Source organism: Nipponia nippon, unplaced genomic scaffold (assembly GCF_047370975.1).
Source record: "Nipponia nippon isolate SJK-2023a ecotype South Korea unplaced genomic scaffold, ASM4737097v1 scaffold_29, whole genome shotgun sequence".
Taxonomy (NCBI): Eukaryota; Metazoa; Chordata; class Aves; order Pelecaniformes; family Threskiornithidae; genus Nipponia; species Nipponia nippon.
Genome location: NW_028262346.1, coordinates 5,408,051 through 5,429,435, shown reverse-complemented (window position 1 = coordinate 5,429,435; position 21,385 = coordinate 5,408,051). Strand labels below are relative to the sequence as shown.

The following is a 21,385-nucleotide window of genomic DNA, read 5'->3' as shown; positions in this document are numbered from 1 at the left end:
GTGTCTTGGAAGGAGTGCGATTCCAGGCCCCTCTGATTCAAGCATTTCCTATCCAAGCAGCCCCAGGTGGAGGATATGAGTGGCAACCGTTAGATGCAAAGTTGGTGAAAGAATTGGTCACAACAGTGAAAAGTCATGGATTAAATTCCCCAGAAACCCAAGTCCTACTAGACTGTGTTTTTGCAACGCCGCTTGCACCTTTTGATATCATTCAGTTGATGCGGGCCGTATTGACCCCCTCGATGATGGTATTGTTTAGGGAGGAGTGGAGGAATCGGTGCACCCAAGTTGTTATTGAGGCGCAACAGGCCAACCATCCCATGGCAGGAGTGACTTTAGAGCAGCTGATGGGTGAAGGGCAGTTCGCAACTCCTCAGGCACAGGCTCAGCGAATGCGGGGGCGCAATTTTGCTGCATCTTCGAAAGCTGCCCAGGAAGCGATACGCATCATCGCGGCTCTTGATAAAAGGGAGCCTCCATGGGTCCAAATACGGCAATCGTTAAGTGAGCCCTTCACAAAGTTTTTAGACGGGCTGCAAGCGGTGCTCCAGGTTGCTCGACTTCCTGAGCAGGCTAAGGAGGCGATATTGCTTGACTGTGCACGTACGCAAGCAAACCCACAAACTGCAGTGTTGCTAAGACAGTTACCCATAGGGACCACGCTTTCACAGATGATTCGTTACGTGCTGGAACAGGAACAGGCGCAAAGTATGCAACCGGTAGTGGCCGCAGTCCATGTGGCCTGCCGCGGCGCACGACTTATGTGCTGTAAGTGTGGGGGGCAAGGACACATGGCGCGACAATGCCCTTCAAAAATAAACACCCCCGGAACAGGGGAAGGAGAGAGAGACCTACGATGCTGGCGCTGTGGGCGACTAGGCCACAGAGCTCGACAGTGCAAATCGGGGAGTCGGCAAAGGAGATGGGGCTGGGGAAACGAGAAGAGGGGATGGCTGAGGGCCGTGCCATCCCCACCTGCCCCAGTGATCAGCTCAACAGGCCCGACGACAGCAGCGCAATGTATGGCACAGGGAGTCTCTCCTTCCCCGGGACCAGCACAGTCGCCTGCGGTCCCAATGATGCAATATCCAACTCAGCTGCCTTGGGGAGATGGGAGCGCGCAATAGAGGAGGCTGGGGATAGAGCCTCGCCGTATGTGGCACTCACCCTAAACATGACCACACGACCAGAAGTAGATATTATAGTTACCCCATGGCTCCCAGAGTTGGGGGGAACACCACGCCTCGTGTTAAGAGCCCTTTTAGATACAGGAGCGGACGTTACAGTAATCCCATCACATCTATGGCCAGATGATTGGCCACTCGAACCGAGAGGTTCGCTGCAAGGTGTGGGAGGCATGCAGACCTCACATCAAAGCAGGAACCCAATGCAAATTATGTTGAAGGATCCGGAATCCGGACAAGCTAGGGTAGCATGGTGTAACCCTGTCATTGCTGAGTTACCCATTGTCATCTTGGGACGATGTTGCTTGCAGAAGATGAATATAGTGCTGCGTACAAATTTATCATAATGGCCACTGCCTGTGTCCGCCCATTAAAACTCACCTGGTTGACAGGTAAACCAGTGTGGGTAGAGCAGTGGCCATTGACAGAGGAAAAGAGGGCGGCTGTTCGACAATTGGTACAACGAGAACTTGACGCAGGACACATCGAACCCTCTACAAGTCCCTGGAACACCCCCATTTTCGTGATAAAGAAAAAATCGGGAGCGTGGTGACTGCTACATGATCGATGCGCAGTTAATGCATGTATACAAGACATGGGCCCGCTACAAGCGGGCCTCCCTTCTCCGGCCATGATTCCACCTGACTATCAAATAGTGGTTATAGATATTAGAGATTGCTTTTTTAGTGTTCCCTTGCATGAAGAAGATAGAGTACGCTTTGCCTTTACTGTTCCTGAGCCTAACAATCAACACCCGTGCGCCAGATGTCAATGGAAGGTGTTACCCCAGGGCATGAAAAACTCACCAGTCTTGTGTCAAATTGCTGTAGCTGCTGCGATACGCCCTATTCGAGAAAATTTCCCTACGGTCATCATTTTCCATTACATGGATGACGTGTTATTGGCGTCCAACCAAGAGGAGTTACTGGAAAAGGCACGCGTGCAGCTGATAGTCAGTTTGGAGCGACATGGGTTACACATTGAGCCTCGGAAAACACAGGTAGGGCGTGCAGTAAAGTATTTAGGTACTCAACTGAGGCCACGAAGCGTGACAGCACAATCATTTGAAATTCGGACTACACTGACAACACTCCATGAGGCACAAAAATTAATTGGACAACTATTGTGGCTTAGAAACTTTATTCCAATATCTGAGGCAGAAATGACTACCTTATATCAACTCCTGAAAGGAGGAGATTCCCCGCTAGCTCCAAGGACTCTTTCAAGAAACCATCAGGAGATTCTTGGGACAATTATGGATCGGGCCCAGCATTGGGGTCTTGCTCGATTTACACCTGAACAACCGGTCACTGCCCTGATTTACATGACCGATACCACTGGCCATGGTTTACTAATTCAAAATAATGGTGAAAAAGGCTGGCCTTTTGCTCGGTTGTATCAAGGCAAACCAAAGATGGCTTTAATTTCTTGGCCAACATTATTATCCCAGCTTATTCTCCGCTGTCGGAGGCAAACTCAACACTTAACAGGGAAGGACCTGGAGGTCATTGCATTGCCCTGTTCTTTGGCACAGTGGGAGTTGGTACTTCCACAAGTGGGGCTCCTGCAAGCGGCGATAGCTGAATTTATGGGTCGTATTGAAGGTCTAAGACCACACCCCTGTGGGGAGATAATCCAGGTACTCCATTTTTTGCCAGCTAGTGCCATAGTTGAACAACCCACCGGAGGCCGCACAGTTTTTACCGACGCGTCATCGATTACTGGGAAAGCTGTCGTTACATGGCAGGAGGATGGTCAGTGGACCCACATTAGTTATCAAGATCAAGGGCAATCCGTGCAGTATCTTGAGGCCAAGGCGGTATGGATGGCTCTCACTCAATGGCCCGAAGAGGCCTTGGATCTAATCACAGACTCTTGCTATGTATATAAGTTACTGAAGAAGTGCCGATGGGCACTTGGGGCAACGTCAGAGATTGCCGGAATGTTGCTCACCGCACTGCAAATGAGAACCGCTCCTGTCTGTCCTATCCATGTTAATAGTCATAGTTCCATACCGAGTTTTCTTTCTGCTGGGAATGAAATAGCGGACAGCTTAGCAAAGAGCGTACTGGCGGTTGAAGAAACTTCTAACCTAAGGCGAGCTTTCTGCCTGCATGAGCTCCTCCACTGTGGAGCTCGCGGTTTAGCTAGGCTCGCTGGCATTACGTTGCAAGATGCTCGCTCTGTGATTGCTGCTTGTCCTGTGTGTTCCAAAGGTCCCCTCTGGGAGGCAGGGGTAAACCCTCGAGGGTTGCAGCCCAACCAAATATGGCAGTCTGATGTTACGATTTATGAACCCTTTAATCCACGTAAGTATCTGCATGTCACAGTCGATACCTGCAGTGGAGTTATTTTAGCGACTATGCATGCTAAACAAAATGCTCTCGCAGTTATTTTACATTGGCAGGACTGTATGGCGCAACTTGGCATCCCACAAAAAATTAAAACAGATAACGGAGCGGCATATGTCAGCAAGAAGACAAAGGACTTTTGCACGCGCTGGGATATTCAGTTGAGTCATGGCATTCCCTATAACAGTACGGGCCAAAGCATTGTAGAATGCGCACACCGCACATTAAAAGAGTTACTCGACCGACTTAGGGAGGGGGAAAAGATAAGCCCAGGAACAGGGGTTCCCCCTCCCCTTGACCCTCCCTTATTTCGGGCACAGCGTCTGTTGACGACAGCACTAATTACCTTAAATCACACCATTCGAGGGAACACCTATAAAACCCAGACTGCAACCCAGGCACATTTCTGGCTCGATGAGGACGAAGGGCCTTACCCTTTGGTTCAAGTACAGGACCTGCAAACCCGTGAATGGGGGGGGCCTTATTCCCTCCGTTGCTTGGGACGTGGGTATGTGTGTGTGCAAACCAAAAAAGGGACGCTAGAATGGGTACCCAGTCGAAATATTCGACCGTATAGACATTAATCAATTTATTGAGTCTTATCTTGACAGGTTACCATTTCCCTATGCATCCTGATGGTGTGGGGGAGTAATGAGGGAGCCGAGACGAACTACTGGCTGGACTGGGCAAAATCCATGAACGTAACGGATGCGTGTCTGTATAAGTCTTACCATATATCGATTATTTTACACGCAGCTTCCCCAGCAAGATCCAGAACTACTGGAGCTAAGGGAGGGGGAAATGTAGTAAAGATAAGGGCTGGTGACCGGAAGATCACATGCTGTACGGAAAGAGTTAAGGGTCGACCCTCCCTTGTCTCCTCCCCTTATAACATGACATGCCTACTGCTGGGGGTATAAAGCCTGGGTGGGCTGGAGATCTGGTGGGATAACCTTGATGTGTAGTGTTTGCTACAGTGAACCTCTTCTGCCACACTACTGATGGTAACACAAGACATGCTAGTCTCCGGTCAGGGCCAGGCTGAGTTTGTACCTGGGCTCTGCAAAATGCTGTTGCAATGTCAAGGCTCACTATAAGCTCTTGTAACTCACCACCACATCTGTTTTCCAGTAAAGCATGATGCTTCCTTTTTCACCTGACTAATACTGAGACCCTCAGTATGTTTTCTGAGCAGGAGTTTACTAAAAATGGTCTTTGCTCTGCTGTAAATGCAGCCAGCTCACATAGTAACACGATAGAGTTGTTCTCTTTTCTTTAAAAAAATGCAAATCCTACATTGCAAATAGGTTTTTATTTTGCAAATTGTGCCTATTATCTGAATACACCATTCCTTATGTTTCTCTCTCCTGGCAGGTAAGAGAAAGCAACGGACCATCAGAACTTTTACAGACTGTTCCCTCTGGTCATGCATTGGTAGTACCATCGTACTGTATAATGCATGACTTACCTGCAAAGACATTGGAGGAGTAATGAAATAAGCAGATGCTCTATCAGCAGGCTTTTAAAGCATTGGTATTGCAATCTGAGATGCAGTCAGCCATTACATGCATATGCCCTTTATTTATGGAGCTGATAAAGGCTCTATGTCAGGAGCAGTCAAGTTGCCTTTTTACTTTCTTCCTTTCCTCATATTAAAGAAAGTTGCTGTCTGGTTATTTTCTTCTCATGCAAGCTCCAGATTTGGGAGGAAAAGCAGGATTTACCTCCTTACTCATCTGTTAAAAATAAAGGTCTAAAAACCAGACAACTTCATCCAAACAAATCTCCAGGGGCTCCCTACAGTGATTCCTTTCCACTTAACACAGATGATGTCTGAAATAGGTGGATCTCACTGCAGTTACCTATTTCTCTCCATTGGCTAGAAAGGGAGACCAGGACAACTAGCCCAGCTGTAGGTAAGAACACCACAGATGCCCATGTCACCAGAGTCACAGACAGTCACTCATATACAATTTCAATTTTGTATACTTTTTTAAAATCAGTGTTGTTCTAGATAATTTCATGACAGCATCGAACGCAGTTTCCCCCAAACTCCATTCCAAGCGCCAATGGTAGATAAGAAAACAGGGGAAGGCTGGCATGGATCAAAGGGCAGGATGGTGTTAACATTAAGAGATACCAGATGAGGAGCATTTTGCACTATAAATAAAATAGCGTTGCTCAGCTGCATGAGGAGTGAAGTTCTGAAGTCACGGAGTCGCATGGCTGTGGCTCAGGGGAGGATTTCGGTTCATGTTCAATGCTGTGTTTGATCACTGGCACATCACCCAAAGGTTCACAGCAAAACAGATGATGGGACAAGGAAAAGTTCTTCTTCCTAACACTGCAAAGGAAACTGCTGCTTGCTGACTGACAGCTCCCCAGCCAGCTTATGTGCATCTAATTATCGAGTCACAACCCAAATCAAAATGCTCTGTTGCAGCTGGTGTCTCAATCCATTCATAACATGAGTTAATTAGCATTGATATTTTTGGGCAAGTTTATTCCAAATGTGGTCAAGTCCCAGGTTTTCAGCTTAGTTGCTAGGACCCATTGAGGATCCTGGGAGAGGCTGTGTTTCTGCCTCGAAGGCATTTTCTGGCCTGGTGATGGCTTAGGAGTGGGTTCAGGGGAAGATGCTGTGCTGGGCTGAGATGAACACTGGCATATAAGCACTGCTGCTAAGCTGCTCTTGCTGCTACACCCTACCTCCATGCAGAAGAGTTTGTAGCAGAATCAAGATATTTCATAGTTTTCCTCCTGTCTGAATTCAAATGTCCTGATTAGGGAAAAAAAGAGGGGGGGGGGGGGGGAGGGAGAAAAAAGAAAAAGAAAAAAAAACAACTTGGAAAGTGGGAGAAGTCAAGGAACAATTCTGTACTTTATGTTATTCTTTGTGAGCAGAGCTGAGAAAAGAGGCCAGTTACCAGAGCTTTACATTTCCTTTTCAACCTATGGGATCAGAAGATGAGAGCAGGTGCTAATGGGAATTTTGCCCATGGCAGAAAATCAGGATCCTAAATCTTCATCGCTGGAAATCACAAAAAGCCCTAGCAATGATCTCTAATGGCTGCACTTGGAAATTGGTGATATAAGGAATTGTCACTTGGCAGAAAACCAACTTTCCGCTCCTTTGGCGCACCACAATTTCAGTTTAATTTGTAACAAGAGGCAAGCGTAAATGAACTGACAACAGAGCTATCAGCTATTCTGTTGGTAACACTTGGAGTAATAGTTTCGATTTGACTAGACACAGCTGTCCACTGCATGGAACAACCTTTAGCCCCGTCCTTGGTGAAATTCAATTCTCTCCATGTCTGACTCCATCCATGAGGACTTGATTAGTGGAGCTGCCAGAATAATCAGCGCATTGCTTAATGACAGGCAGGGATTCCAACAAGCAACACAGTTCTGCATTGTCACAAACAGAGCCCGCAGCTCTGGGGAAGGTGGGGGAGCCTCCTTGTTATTCAAAAGGAAATAAAGTGGTTGTATAGGAGCAAACGTGGATGCGCGCAGCCACCTTTACTTGATGGGCGTCACTGATGCGCTCAGCACCGTGTGCGTGTATGTAAACATGGAGTTTTCTCGTGTGTTTGTCAGCAAATATGCATTTTTATTAGATTTGCCTCTCAAAAAAGGCTGAGATTCTGCTGCTGCTCTGCATTGCACCGCCGCAAAACATAATTTATATAAGTTTAAATGTGCATACATCCCATATGGTGATGCTTACATGGCCATCCAGATGTATATCATCTAACATGTGTATACATATGTATAGATATAGACACTTTCGGTGCGTTTATTACATTGGCCACTGCAATAAGATATTTAGAATGCAAGCGTCAAAAAAATAGAAATTTCCCAACTTTACAGCTATTTGTACAAACTTATTTCTGTTTGAGTGGGCGTCTCTCCAGCAGTGTGAGCAAGGTACTCTCTTACATGGGATAGGAAAGGCACATCACCATAGGATTAACACGTACGGGCCCCAGCCCACATCATGGCTGGACTCACAAGAATAAACACAGAACTTCCTAATTTTTTAGCTGGTTGATTCAGTAGCCTGAACACAGAAAAGAGAAATTATGTTGGGTCCAAAAGTGGATCCATTCTTTCCTTCATCGAGGACCATCAGAGATACGCACTGCTTTGGCTGGCAAGACTTGCTACAACCACTGCTCGTGGGAGATTTCAAGGGGTGAGACACCAGCTCCACCTGCCCCACGAGCCCCCAAGGGTTTCTCTCTTTGCTATTTTTGCTTTGGCAGCACTCTGAGCCTGGCTCTGCAGAAGATTCGTGTTCAGTTATTATTCCGACCCACTGCCAACATTTTCCTGAGAAACACAAATGAGAAATGGGGAATGACGATCTTGCACAGCTCATAACTCAGCCAGAACGGAGGGGAGTTTCATGGGAGGAGGAAAAGGCATGTTTTCGTACGCAAAGCTTTTGTCCCTGCCAAAATTCAAAGGCTCTTTTTCAAACAATAGAGATAGTACATCTTCTTTAAAAAAAATAGAGGCCACGAGAACCTTTGATAATGGAAAACATTAGGAATGTAAAAACACTGGTCTTCGTAGATGAGAAAACTCTGTGAAATCATGTTACAGTGGAGCATGTTAAATAACCCAAATACAGGAGTCACTGCTGCTGCCCTGTCACACACACCCTTCTAACTGTATCTGCTACTTATTCAGAAGTAAGAGAAATAATGCAGACCCTAGACGTTTGTCCTCAAGTAAGTCCATCTAACAGCTTTGTGCAAACACGACTGCACACAGTTTGGCCCAGTTCTTACCGCATGGTTTCTCCGTCCTCATCCCTGTTTGCTCCTCCCTGTCTTTTTCCTTGACTTCCCCTGTCACTTACCCCACCACACCAACAATTTTTCACCAGCCCCTCCAGTGGCCCTTAATTGCTAGGTTCTTTCTTGCATTTGCTTTGTGCTAATGGGTTCACTGTCTTCGTTGCTGACATTCATACCCTCCCTTCTTGCTTTTCCTTCACTTCATTTTTCATTTTTCCACCTGTAACTTTTGATGGCTTCATATACCTGCAGAAACATGCACAGCTAATATATGTTTTTTTATTCTCTCCCTTCTCTCCAAATGCCTGAATAATTCAGAAGCCACTATTTTAGGATGGCTGCATAGTAGCAAGAGTAGAATAGTGTCACCTCTTCAGCTAGCTCAGAAGAATATAGCACCTTGCTGGGAACTTGTATGAAGCATCACAAGAGTGTGTCATGCAAAGAGAAGCTCAGTATAGCTTTTCTGGATGTGTGGCAGAGATGTTATTCCAGTTCATAAGCACGTACTGCTTTTTATTAACTTAAAGCCAGATATTCTTGGTTCAAAGTCCTCAATTAGTAATGCAGAAATGAGGCATACTGAGACATCCATAAGATATCCACCCTGGTTTCCAGCGAGCAGACGACATGCACACGACTCAAAATAGGTGTTTTTTTCCATATGTATGCAAAATATCAATTTCCTCATTTAATAACCACTTTTTATTCCCTCTTCAACTAAACCTGAATAGACAAAGTAGAAAAGAGACAAAAGTTGCAAAATAACTGTCAAAGGAATATAAATCAAACTCCTCATGAACAATCTTTTTCTTTTTGTGTGCTGCTATCAAATTCATTTATGAAGCTTGAAATATTGTATTTCTGTAGGTCCTACTAAAACAACACATTATAGAACAAATAGAAAGTCTCTCAGCAACGCAGAAAAAATATTTTCTACAGCCCTGAGAACTAGAGTATTAAACTGATCCTTAGATAAATAAGCCTTTCCCAGAATAGGTCATTGGAGCAAGCAAAGTAATACTAAAACTCGAAGGTATTTACCATCACACCAAGATGTGCGGGCATTCCCCAAGCCTCCTGCCAATCTCTGTGGCCTAGAACCCTTCCTGGCAAGTCCACAATGTGCAACTGTACAAAGCACCACGTGTGCATACCAGAAAAGTATTACTAACAATGTAATACATGTGGGACTCCAGAAATTGGGTTAAGTAGGCAGGCACTGGTGCCCCCATCACTACTGCAGAGGTAGCAGGAAGGGAAAAATAATGCTAGTTATCTAAATAGACAGATAGATAGCAGGGAAAGGATGAAACACAGTTGCAGTGAGAGCAGAGAAAGAACATTGTGACATGACATGGGCATCTCTGCTCCTCTCCAGCCACCCATCTCCACCAGGGCTGGTCTCCACCATCATCCAGTTCCTTAAACTCTGACTCAGACTCAACAGTTACGGAAAGGATTTGAAGACAGTCGTGCTCCCTGGAGGGAAGCAGGGAACAGGAGGAAGCCACCCTACTTTCCAGCTCTTCATGTTCACCAAAAGCCCACAACTCCAGCTACCATCTTTCAGAAATGCCTCTCCCATCCTTGAGAGCTGGAAACCTGCACTCATTTACTCGCAAACAGGGAACTCTGCCAGCAGCCTCACAACCTGCAGATTTTGATTGCATTAATTTGTTCCGAAGCGGGTTTTCCTCTTGAGCCTGGAGTAGAAGGCAATTAATTAAGACCCATTTTTCCCCCCGTATCGGATTAAAACAAATTAAATGGCAGCAGTAGGACAGCCTTGCCTGGGATAGAGATTCTTGGAGAAGCAGGGCTTTCTCTCTCCTCTGCATGGGAAGCTGATCTTATTACTTTGCTCAGCTGAGCTTGGATCATCTCTAAAATGTGCCCTGCGTTTTAGTCCACAAGACTGGGAAGTCCCACTGCCATTTCCCAAGGCACAGAAGCCCAACTGCAAACCACTGTGAAGAAACACACTTTCTGCTCAACCACTTCCATTACAGTTAATGAACACCATGCTGGGAATTGACTGAAAATAGCATCACATATGGAAAAACTCCTCCTTAACTTGTGTGTGACTGCCACGTTCAATAGCCAAAAGCCACCAGTGCTCTTCCAAGGCCACTCTCATCCTCAATGGTGAGGAAAGGGAGTGAGGGCATTACAGGACAGCCCTTTGGGATTCCTTGTCCTTCTGGAAATACCCCCAACATACGGTCCCTGGCCTGGTGAGAAAGAGTCATAGTTAAGCAGATGAGAGTTGAGTAATTTCTGAGAAATTAGAGACAGGCAAAATAATCAATTAAGTAAGAGCACCAAATGTACATCAAATTTGATCTACTCTTCAGAGAGGATTAGAAGAAAAGGAATTGTACATAATCCATCCCCCTCTTCCACTGTTTTCCATTGCATTCTCCAATTTTCCAGCTAGAAATCAAACCCAAGGCCCCCAAAATTGCCCAGGTACCTAATTCTGCCCAGATTGAAGACTACAGTGATATTTTAATCCAAATGCATCACATAGTTTCCAAACACCTTATTCATTACCTGGAAGTTTGTCTCAGTTCTCACAGCAGCAATTTAACCTGCTTAAGGTGGAAAATGGAGGAAATCCTCTGCCAATGCCTACTACTTGCAGATGAAACACACTAAGATAGAGAACCATGTTCAGGATCAACCCACCAGCCCAAAGCAGAGCCTTTACCCTGGCAATGTCGCAAATGTCTTCGCTGCCACTGGTACAAGACTTTACCCTGGGGGAAACGGCCAAGGTGGTGAAATGCTGCTCTTCTTTTTTCAAGTGATATACAGAAAAGTGAAAACAACAACAACAAAAATAGTCTCCTTCTAATTGAAAACAGTACCAGTTAATGGTCTTTGAAGTGAGTGTGTGTGTGTGTGTGTGTGTGTGTGTGTGTGTGTGTGTTTCGTGGGGGAAGGGGGAGAAATGGATTGCTGTAACCAACAACACCCCAAAGGACTATAAATCAAACAGCATACAGCTGTTGGTACCAAATATAACTCCTTTTGCACTACATCAAAAAGCTTTAAATAACAACTCATTTATTCAAGTGAAAAAAAAAATCCCTTGCACCAAATAATTGTATTATAACTTGGGGACTAGACTGTGTATTTTCCCCCTCTCTAAAGCATGACAGGAGAGGAAATTGAGCTTTTAGAGAACAGCTAAGTAGAAAAGCGGATCAAAGATTCCAAGGTCTTGTTGATTGGCTTTTTGAGTCAGCAGAGACCAAATCAGCCCATTTAATGAAAAAAGCCACACTGCAAAGTCTGTTTGCTCTAGGACCTACTTTTAATAAAAATGCTTATAAAGATAAATGGCATTGGCTTGTGCCAGGCACGGTGCAGACAGGTGTTGCACAAGCCTCCCTGCACAGCGGTGTCAATTCTGCTCCACGCCTCTGTTTTGTCAGCCTTGGACAAGTTCTGCAGCGCAAATTGCCGAGCAAGGTTTCAGCCGTGCAGGGCTGTCGTGGTTTAACCCCAGCTAGCAACTAAGCACCACACAGCCGCTCGCTCACTCCCCCACCAGTGGGATGGGGGAAGAGAATCAGAAGGGCAAAAGGGGAAAACTCGTGGGTTGAGATAAGAACAGTTTAATAACTAAAGTAAAATAAGAATAGAACAGTAGTAATAGTAATAATAACAATAATAATAAAAAACAAGTAATAACAGTACAACAGTAATACAAAGCCAGCGATACACTGTACAATGGCTCACCACCCGCCGACCGATGCCTAGCACGTCCCCCAAGCAGCGATCGTTGCCCCTCCCCCAGCCAACTCCCCCCGCTCATATACTGAGCATGACGTCATGTGGTATGGAATAGCCCCTTGGCCAGTCTGGGTCAGCTGTCCTGGCTGTGCCCCCTCCCAGCTTCTCGTGCAGCCGGCAGAGAGAGCATGGGAAGCTGAAAAGTCCTTGGCCAGTGTGAGCGCCACTTAGCAACTACTTAGCACTACTTAGCAAGAACAAAACATCAGTGTATCATCGACATTGTTCTCATCCTAAACCCAAAACACAGCCCCATACCGGCTACCAAGAAGAAAATTAACTCTATCCCAGCTGAAACCAAGACAAGGGCTTTTGGCAGAGCAGCTAAATGTCTGCAGGGCAGCCGACAGCAATCTCCGAACATGCTTGCTTGGGAGCTAAACCACACTTGAACCCCAAATGTGAAAGACCAGGCTGGCAAATTAATTCCTTCCTTCTTCTTGTGCTGGGAAGCATGTGCTGGAGCAGCCCAGAGCTTGCACGCACCCAACATTGCTTCTCTTCCACAAGCCAAGAGCCCATGCACAAGCATCCCTCTACTCCAGAACCAGGATGGTGACCGGAGCCATGTGGCATGACCTGTGTGCCAACCTCACTAAGGCAAGAACTGGAGGGATGTTTCTTTTTTTTTTTTTCTTTTTTTTCTCCATAACTTTGTGCTAGCGATGACTAACTAATCTCTGGTGGGGTAAGGTAAGTGCCATTATCCTGCTCTAATGGCTAATGAAGCCGAAGCAAAGTAGTTTACTGGTTGTCACATCTTCGGGGCCCTATCATGCATGTTTTACTGTTCCTCCGAGTGCAGTGAAGTTTCCCATTAATGCTGCCATTGATTACAGTGTACAGTCTTCGGGGCAGAGACTGTGATTTTCTTTTCATTTGCTTAATGAAAAGTACACTGCCTTTTAATTCCTCTGAATTCAGTTGCCTAGGCATTAGGTAGGAGCCCCAATGTAAACACAGAGGGGGACAGCCATGTGGCAGTGCCACGTGGTGTACATGAACCAGCTGAGGTTAATGCAGAAGACCCGGGCTGCAGCTTCAGAACCTTTCTTTGTATTCAACTCCCTCTCTGAATCCATGCCTGGGTAGTGCTGGTCCACCCCCATGCACAATGCTATTCTGAAAACTCTTTAAGTGTATATAAAACCCAATCAGGTTGTGACATGAACGATTTTTAGTAATAAAATAGTTTAAAGAAATCATTGGTTTTGCTGCTGCAAACATCAAACTTAACTGACAGCGCAACATATAAACACTATCCAACCCAAAGAACAATAATAATGGAAAACTGGTTAATTGATTAGTTTAGGTACAAAATTAAATAATTGGGTACAGCATTCTAACGATATATCACACCATAGGAATGATTTGAAGGGCAGGTAAGATTTATTTTGCCTTTATGATATCTTTATCTTGTTAGATCTCAAAAATTAATAATAATGTTCAATAAAATCACTGTAATTTATAAAGAATATTCCAAAAAGCTTTAAAAGGGCTTAAAAACGGATCAGCTTAAATCTTTTTGCTGTATTTCAAACATACACATATATGCTAAAATGTTTGCTGTACAGATTTCAGAGGTAACTTTCACAAGTGATGTTGTTCAAGTTTTTAAAACAAGATCTAAAGCTTTTACACATGAAGAATTCTGAAAAAGACCTATATTAGTGCTATAGGCAGATGTTGTTAAAAACTCTTTGCTTGGTTAGTTTTATTTGGTATCCCACAGCCCTGAACATCAAGCCCATGAGCAGGACAGCTTCACACACAAAACCAAGTATCCTGGTTCTCACCTCCCTGCAATAAAAAATTATGCCATTAAAGATGTGAATGTGTTAGATAAGTTTCCCAGCCACCAAGATCCACACTGGTTGCATAAGAGAAAGGAAAACCAGAGAACATGGGAAGTCAAGGCTGCAGGGAGTGGATTGATTGGTGACCTGGTGTTCAAGACACCTACCTAGGCTCAGGTCCTGCCTCTGTTAGTGACTACAAAGATGAGAAACACTTCATCGTTTGAATCCTCATTTATAAAATAAAGATATTAATCTCTGTGTGAAATTCAATGAGCTGTGATGCTTAGGTTCCTTTGGGCATTACAAATTATGAAAAAATATTATAATTTTCCAAGAACAATCTTCCTACTTGCTTCCATCAATGATCAGTTTAAGCCTAGTGCATAAAATCTGACAACTCTATGCTGGGCTTAAGTATCTTTTATTGTTGGCCATAAATTGTCTACCTCCTTATAAATCTAGTTACAGAATATAAATATACTCAGGAAATGTCTCCTTGAAATTAAGTAAAAAGTACAGCACACAGCAGTAAGACCCAAGCTAAAAGAAAACCTGTTGACGTATAGAAGCCTTTTTTATTATTATTGTGGAAACTAAGTGCTAAATTCATGTTCTCTCCGATCTGGAGAATCTGCCTCTCCCACTGGCTGACCTGCTTGGGGTGAGCGGAGCTTCACCTCACCTCATGCCCAGGAGGAGATGCGGAGAGGAGGCGGCATCATGGGTGTTTCGAGCTAGAGATGCTCTAAGCACAGCAGCATCCTTCGTTTCTCAAGGGCCCTTTTGCATTTCTCACACTCCTTCCATTTCCTGTTTTCTCTTGCTCCTTCCCTTTCTTACCCCCCAAACAATAAAAGCTCAATGGGAATGCAAATGCAGCACTCTGTTTAAAAACCCAGCCGAGAAGGCAGTGTGTCACCCTTATTTATGAGCTCTAAATGGCTTTTATCAAAGTGAGGTCGCACTAAATCACCCCCAAGCTGTCATAAATACAAATGACTCGACATAGTCTGCAACAAGCCTTCAGGGGAAAATTATAAGAGCTGCTGTTGCAGTTATGCTATATCACACAGCGAGCTCATATATTTCCACTGGCAAGGTAACCTGATCCTTCAAAGGACACTAATAGGTGAAAGGGGGATGAGAGAAATAGTGAATCAAGTGGTGTATGCCTGCTCATGTGCATGCACGTACGTGCATGTGCCTCTGAGCTAGAACCCAGGCTCCTCTCCCGAATGGAAGAGGAGGTCCTCATGGCTTGGAGTATGAAGTTTCCTTGGCTGCCTCAACAGATCAGGGAAGCTGCCAGCCAAGAGAGAAAGATCCAGGGGCTCACCAGGGTATTTCCCATTTTAAAAATTCATGTGAAGGCATGAAAATCATTAAGATATGAACCAGAGCTATCCAGACTCCAAAGACTGGACCACTTCCAAGTAAATTAAAGGAGCCATTCCTCGATCTCAGCTGGCAAAGCCCAGGATTATAGCAAAGTCTACCACAGGATAAAGAGGAAATCCTTATAAAAGAGACATGAACTGGGCAGTGGAAAAAAACAGCTCCTGAGATAACGAGCACTAATTATTTTTTTTCATTAACCTCTCTTCTATATGAAAGGGAGATCCTGTTTCACTAACCTGGTCTCCTTCTATGACAAGGTGACCCACTTGGTGGATGAGGGGAAGGCTGTGGATGTTGTCTACTTGGACTTTAGTAAGGCCTTTGACACTGTCTCCCACAGCATTCTCCTGGAGAAGCTGGCTGCACACGGCTTGGATAAGTGTACTCTCCGCTGGGTAAAAAACTGGCTGGACGACCGAGCCCAGAGAGTGGTGTTGAATGGAGTCAAATCCAGTTGGCAGCCGGTCACGAGTGGTGTTCCCCAGGGCTCAGTACTGGGGCTGGTCCTGTTCAACATCTTCATTGATGATCTGGATGAGGGGATTGAGTGCACCCTCAGGAAGTTTGCAGATGACACCAAGTTGGGTGGAAGTGTCGATCTGCTGGAGGATAGGAAGGCCCTGCAGAGGGACCTGGACAGGCTGGATTGTTGGGCCGGGGCCAACTGTATGAGGTTCAACAAGGCTAAGTGCCAGGTCCTGCACTTGGGTCACAACAACCCCATGCAACGCTACAGGTTTGGGGAGGAGTGGCTGGAGAGCTGCCTGGCAGAAAAGGACCTGGGGGTGTTGGTTGACAGCCGCCTGAACATGAGCCAGCAGTGTGCCCAGGTGGCCAAGAGGGCCAATGGCATCCTGGCCTGTATCAAGAATAGTGTGGCCAGCAGGACCAGGGAGGTGATAGTGCCCCTGTACTCGGCATTGGTGAGGCCACACCTCGAGTACTGTGTTCAGTTTTGGGCCCCTCACTACAAGAAGGACATCGAGGTGCTGGAGAGTGTCCAGAGAAGGGCAACGAAGCTGGTGAAGGGTCTAGAGCACAAGTCTTATGAGGAGAGGCTGAGGGAGCTGGGGTTGTTTAGCCTGGAGAAGAGGAGGCTGAGGGGAGACCTTATTGCTCTCTACAACTATCTGAAAGGAGGTTGTAGCGAGGTGGGGGTTGGTCTCTTCTCCCTAGGACGAGAGGAAACGGCCTCAAGCTGCGCCAGGGGAAGTTTAGGTTAGATATTAGGAAAAACTTCTTCACCGAAAGGGTGGTCAAGCATTGGAACAGGCTACCCAGGGAAGTGGTTGAGTCTCCATCCCTGGAGGTATTTAAAGAACGGATAGATGTGGTGCTCGAGGACATGGTATAGTGATGGACTTGGCAGTGCTAGGTTAACGGTTGGACTCGATGATCTTAAGGGTCTTTTCCAACCTTAACGATTCTATGATTCTATGATTCTATATATTAAGTGGTGTTTATATGTGCATAAACATAGAAACACCCACATATATAAAGAAGAAGCAATTCTAATCAGATACCATCTAATCTGTAGACAGTGGCAGTAATTTGGGGGAGCCTCTAGAGATGGAGTTTAGAACAGTCCATTGAGCACTGTCCCCACCCAGCTCTTTGCAGACAGCCTTGCATGATTTGATGTGACATTGTGGAGGCTCACATTCAACAGCTCTTCTTACGGTCACGCTATGCTGTTGCATCAGTTTACATATAAAATAAGTCAACTCCAATGAGTGTTAGTTCATTTTTTTACATCTGGAATGAAGACAGTGCCTCTGTCTGCTTGGCAAATGGTTACAATGATAAGTCAGTTTGGGTTTGCTATCTCTAATGTAATAGAGGCAATATGCCAATTTCAGCAATCCAGGTCGGATGTGGGCATTTATAATCATAGAATCATAGAATCGTTAAGGTTGGAAAAGACCCTTAAGATCATCGAGTCCAACCATTAACCTATCACTGCCAAGTAAATGGTACCCTTCTCAGAGAATGAGGTCTCTCACATTAAATTATGTATTTTAATTAAAAGCTGAACTTACAGAGCTTGAGCTGCTAAACTTGATTTTCAACTGCTGTGAGCCTGGTGGAAAGCCAGTGGGCAGCGCTGCCACTTTCCATTGTTGAGCTTTTCACAATCGCTCCCCTTGGAAAACTTGCTCACTTTCGAGCTGAAAAGGCAGCCCGGCAAAACGCACGTTTGAGTAATTTACCAAAAGCACACCAAAGAGGATGATAGGAGCAAAGCCATCAGAACTCCTGGGCTGAACTCCTTTTGCCACGATGCATTGTACTGCTTCCCCCAGGTGGATCATCTCCTGCAAGTGTCATGGGACAGGCAGACTTGCCTGGAGCTGAGGGATGAGGGTTATCAGCTCTGCCCTGCCTGCTGGAAAGCCTGCACTGTCAGATGGGAATAGCCCAAGGAGTAAGCGAGCTAAACACACTGCCTGAACCAGTTCATTGTGCTTCAGGAAGAACTTCACCATCTTCCACATCTGGTCTTTTGGCACAAGCTAGTGCTGCTCGGCTTCATGGATAGGGAAGCAAAAAGGACACAAAACATTCTTGCAAAACAATGAGGTCGTGGCAGGCTGACCTGTGCTGAAGGGTCAAGCAACAAGGCTTGCCATCTGAGAAATGGCACCTGGAAGCCGTCCAGCTGTCTGTCCAATGTGATTAAAGGCAAAATATGAAATGCTTCAGAAGAGGGAGAAATAAGATCACAGGTCTGGGTTGCATAATATCATGCATTTTTGTAACCAGTCTAAACAGAGCGTGAGTCGAACAGATGTTTTTCATTTCAGTGTACAGCACTGCAGAGCAAATCAGAAACCAACAAGCAGCAAACACAACAGTGGCTTTGCCAGTGCTGTTGTAATCGGAGCTTGACAAAGGGCACTGTCAACCCCAGTCTCTGGGCAGGTAGGTCAACCTCCCAGCTGGTTAAAGAAGCCAGCTTGTTCTTCATGCTGAATACCTATATCCAAGCTCAATACCAGTAATAGCTAGTAAACATGGGGTTGGGGCTCAGTCACTGAGTCAACCATCATCAGAAAAAGAGCCAGCAGGGATGTGTATATGATTTGATCCATTCTGGGAGTGGGCCATAATGTAATATGTATTTATTAGACAGAGCTGGATACTGACTTCGTGAGACAAAACCAGCCCGTATGAAAACATGGAGGAAAAATTAATGTACACCCTCATTTATGATTATAGTACCATTCTGGTTTGGAAACACTCACCTCTACTCAAAGACCAGTATTCTTCCACCTCTCTGGACAGAGGAGGTACATTGGGTCAATGCTCTGAAGGAGTGACCAACTTTTCTATGCTAGGGGGCACTTTTATTCCCAGATGGGCATGCATAGAGCTATAATGAATTAGTAAACCTTAGGCAGATGCAATCTGGATCTATACTCCCTTACACACACACAACAGTATACTTGGTAGATTGACTCACTGACCATCCAGAAATGCTTTGGCACCAGATCGACAACACACTGCAACCTAACATAGCCTTGGGACACCAATTGGTCATCTTTGCCTTAAACTTACATAGATAAGGATTAGTCACCATGTAGAAGTTGCACTGCTTTTACTACATGGATAGAATTAAACTAAGGTAAAAATGCTTCTAAAATGCAGTCATGTGAGAATGGGAAGAAATTATCTTTAAAGGCATTCTAATTCACAGAACTGTGTTTAACCTAGATATTATATGACTTACTATTGTTATATTACATTGATAAAACATGGAGTGTTGTCCTGGCACAAAATGTATGCTGGTCTATACAGACCAGCCCTCCAAGTATTACCTGTGAAAAACACTATATGTCCTAGGTACATTAAAACTTTGACATCAGATGGCTAATATAAGTGATTTTTTCAAAGCTAAGTTGCCTTTTCTGAATGCTCGCCTCTATTTTCCAACTTATTTTTATCTATAATATTGAAGTGAATATAAAGCCAAGTATGAAAGGGCCAGAAAGCTTTGAGGCTGAAATCTTCTCCCAGGTCTGCAGCAGGTGGTACAGCACAGCTGTGCAAGCCACAAGGTGCTTCCCAACTTTCAACTTGAACAGCTCCAGCAGTGAGGGAGCAAACCTTTTCTCATGTCCATTCAAAACAGAAGCAAAACCAAATTTTAAAATCCTGCTCATTGGAAGCATGACAGCAGGAGGAACCAGTCTCGGAGTCCTACCTCTATGCAGACTGGCAAGCACAACACCAAGGAGAGGTTCTGAATTAATAAACTCTATGGGCAAGTCTCCATGTTCAAATACAAATTGTCTCTCACCAACCTGATTTTACCCACAAAAATAATAAAACTTATAAAATCTGACAGAACAGTTTTCATAACCTTTATGAAAGTGAAGGCGATGCTCTTGAAATCTCCCTTGCAATGACTGTGAGAAACAGAGGACTGATTTAACAGAGGACTGATTTGCCTTGGAGGAACAGTACAAGTTGGAACCTTCTGAAGTCCCAGCTTTCATGCAAAGGCTTCACTTAACTGTTTTATCTGTTTCTTTAACTCACACTTCTCCCAAGTTTTCCAGTCCAGCTGTTGGACTAGATTAGCCCTAAGTGTCCTTGTTTCCTGGGAACAAAAGAAGCTTTTCCTACAACTTTTCCAGTTTACAACATTTAAAAGCTTTTCTGTATTTTTGGCCTTTTTAAACATTATCTATTGACATCTGGCCAATGTCTGGCTTGTCTGGAACCCCAAAATTCCCAATAGCACCACAGCTGGGGACTTTTTTAGAGTTCAGATTTTGTATCTTGCAGCTTAGCTGCATTTCATTTGTGCAAAACTGAACAATTTGAATGCTTAATTGGACCTTTTGTTACCAAGCAAGGGTTATTATGCTGAAAATAAATGAAACAACTGAATTAATACACCTATGAAAGCTTCAACATAGGCTAAGTGCAGTCAAAATGTAAGTATTGTCCTCCACTACTTCTTTTTAAGCCACTGCAACCCAGTACAAAATGATGATTATTATTATTCCAGATGTGAACCCTGTTTGTTCATGTTTCCTTTTGCATCAAACACAGCATAACTAGACAGTCAAAAGAGGTGATTATCCCACTGTATTCAGCGTTGGTGCAGCCTCACCTTGAATACTGTGTGCAGTTCTGGACCCCACAATTTAAGAAGGATGTGAAGGTCCTTGAATGCATCCAGAGGAAGGCAACAAAGCTGGTGAAAGGGCTGGAAGGAATGTCCTATGAGGAGTGGCTAAGGACTTTGTGCTTGTCTAGTTTGGAGAAAAGGAGGCTGAGAGGCGACCTCATTGTTCTCTACAGCTTCCTGAGCAGGGGAAGTGGAGAGGGAGGTGCTGATCTCTTCTCCCTGGTATCCAGTGATAGGACACGTGGGAATGGTTCAAAGCTGCACCAGAGGAGGTTTAGACTGGACATTAGGAAGCATTTCTTTACCGAGAGGGTGATCAAACACTGGAACAGACTTCCTAGAGAGGTGGTCGATGCCCCAAGCCTGTCACTGTTTAAGAGGCATTTGGACAATGCCCTTAACAACATGCTTTAACTTTTGGTCAGCCCTGAATTCATCAGGCAGTTGGACTAGATGATCATTGTAGTTCCCTTCCAACTGAAATATTCTATTCTATTCTATTCTATTCTATTCTATTCTATTCTATTCTATTCTATTCTATTCTATTCTATTCTAAGCTTAGCTTAGCTTAGCTTAGCTTAGCTTAGCTTAGCTTAGCTCCTCCAAGCTTAGCTTAGGGGTTAGAACAACTTACCCAGAAAAGAATTAAACCAATGTTTGTTCTATGTGAATGATCAAAATGTTATATTTTAAACTGCTCTAGGATACCTTTCTGTTTATTTGTTTCTTGAGGTGGGAAGAAGGATACTTCCATCAGGCCAATTGAACTACGATTTGTAGAAACAGAAATATTTCTAGTTACAGTAAGTAGGTGACAAGGACAACAATTATAACAAATGGATCAAGCATACTCTTGAGTCTTCTACTTACTAAAATCTCAGAAGGAGAAAATGTCTAC

At 44.6% G+C, this 21,385-nt stretch overlaps 1 protein-coding gene across 1 annotated transcript in view; it reads right to left on the bottom strand.

Annotated features, from left to right (window-relative positions):
- SETBP1 (SET binding protein 1) overlaps positions 1-21,385 on the bottom strand; it is a 298,679-nt gene that overhangs the window by 181,057 nt on the left and 96,237 nt on the right. The window lies entirely within an intron of this gene.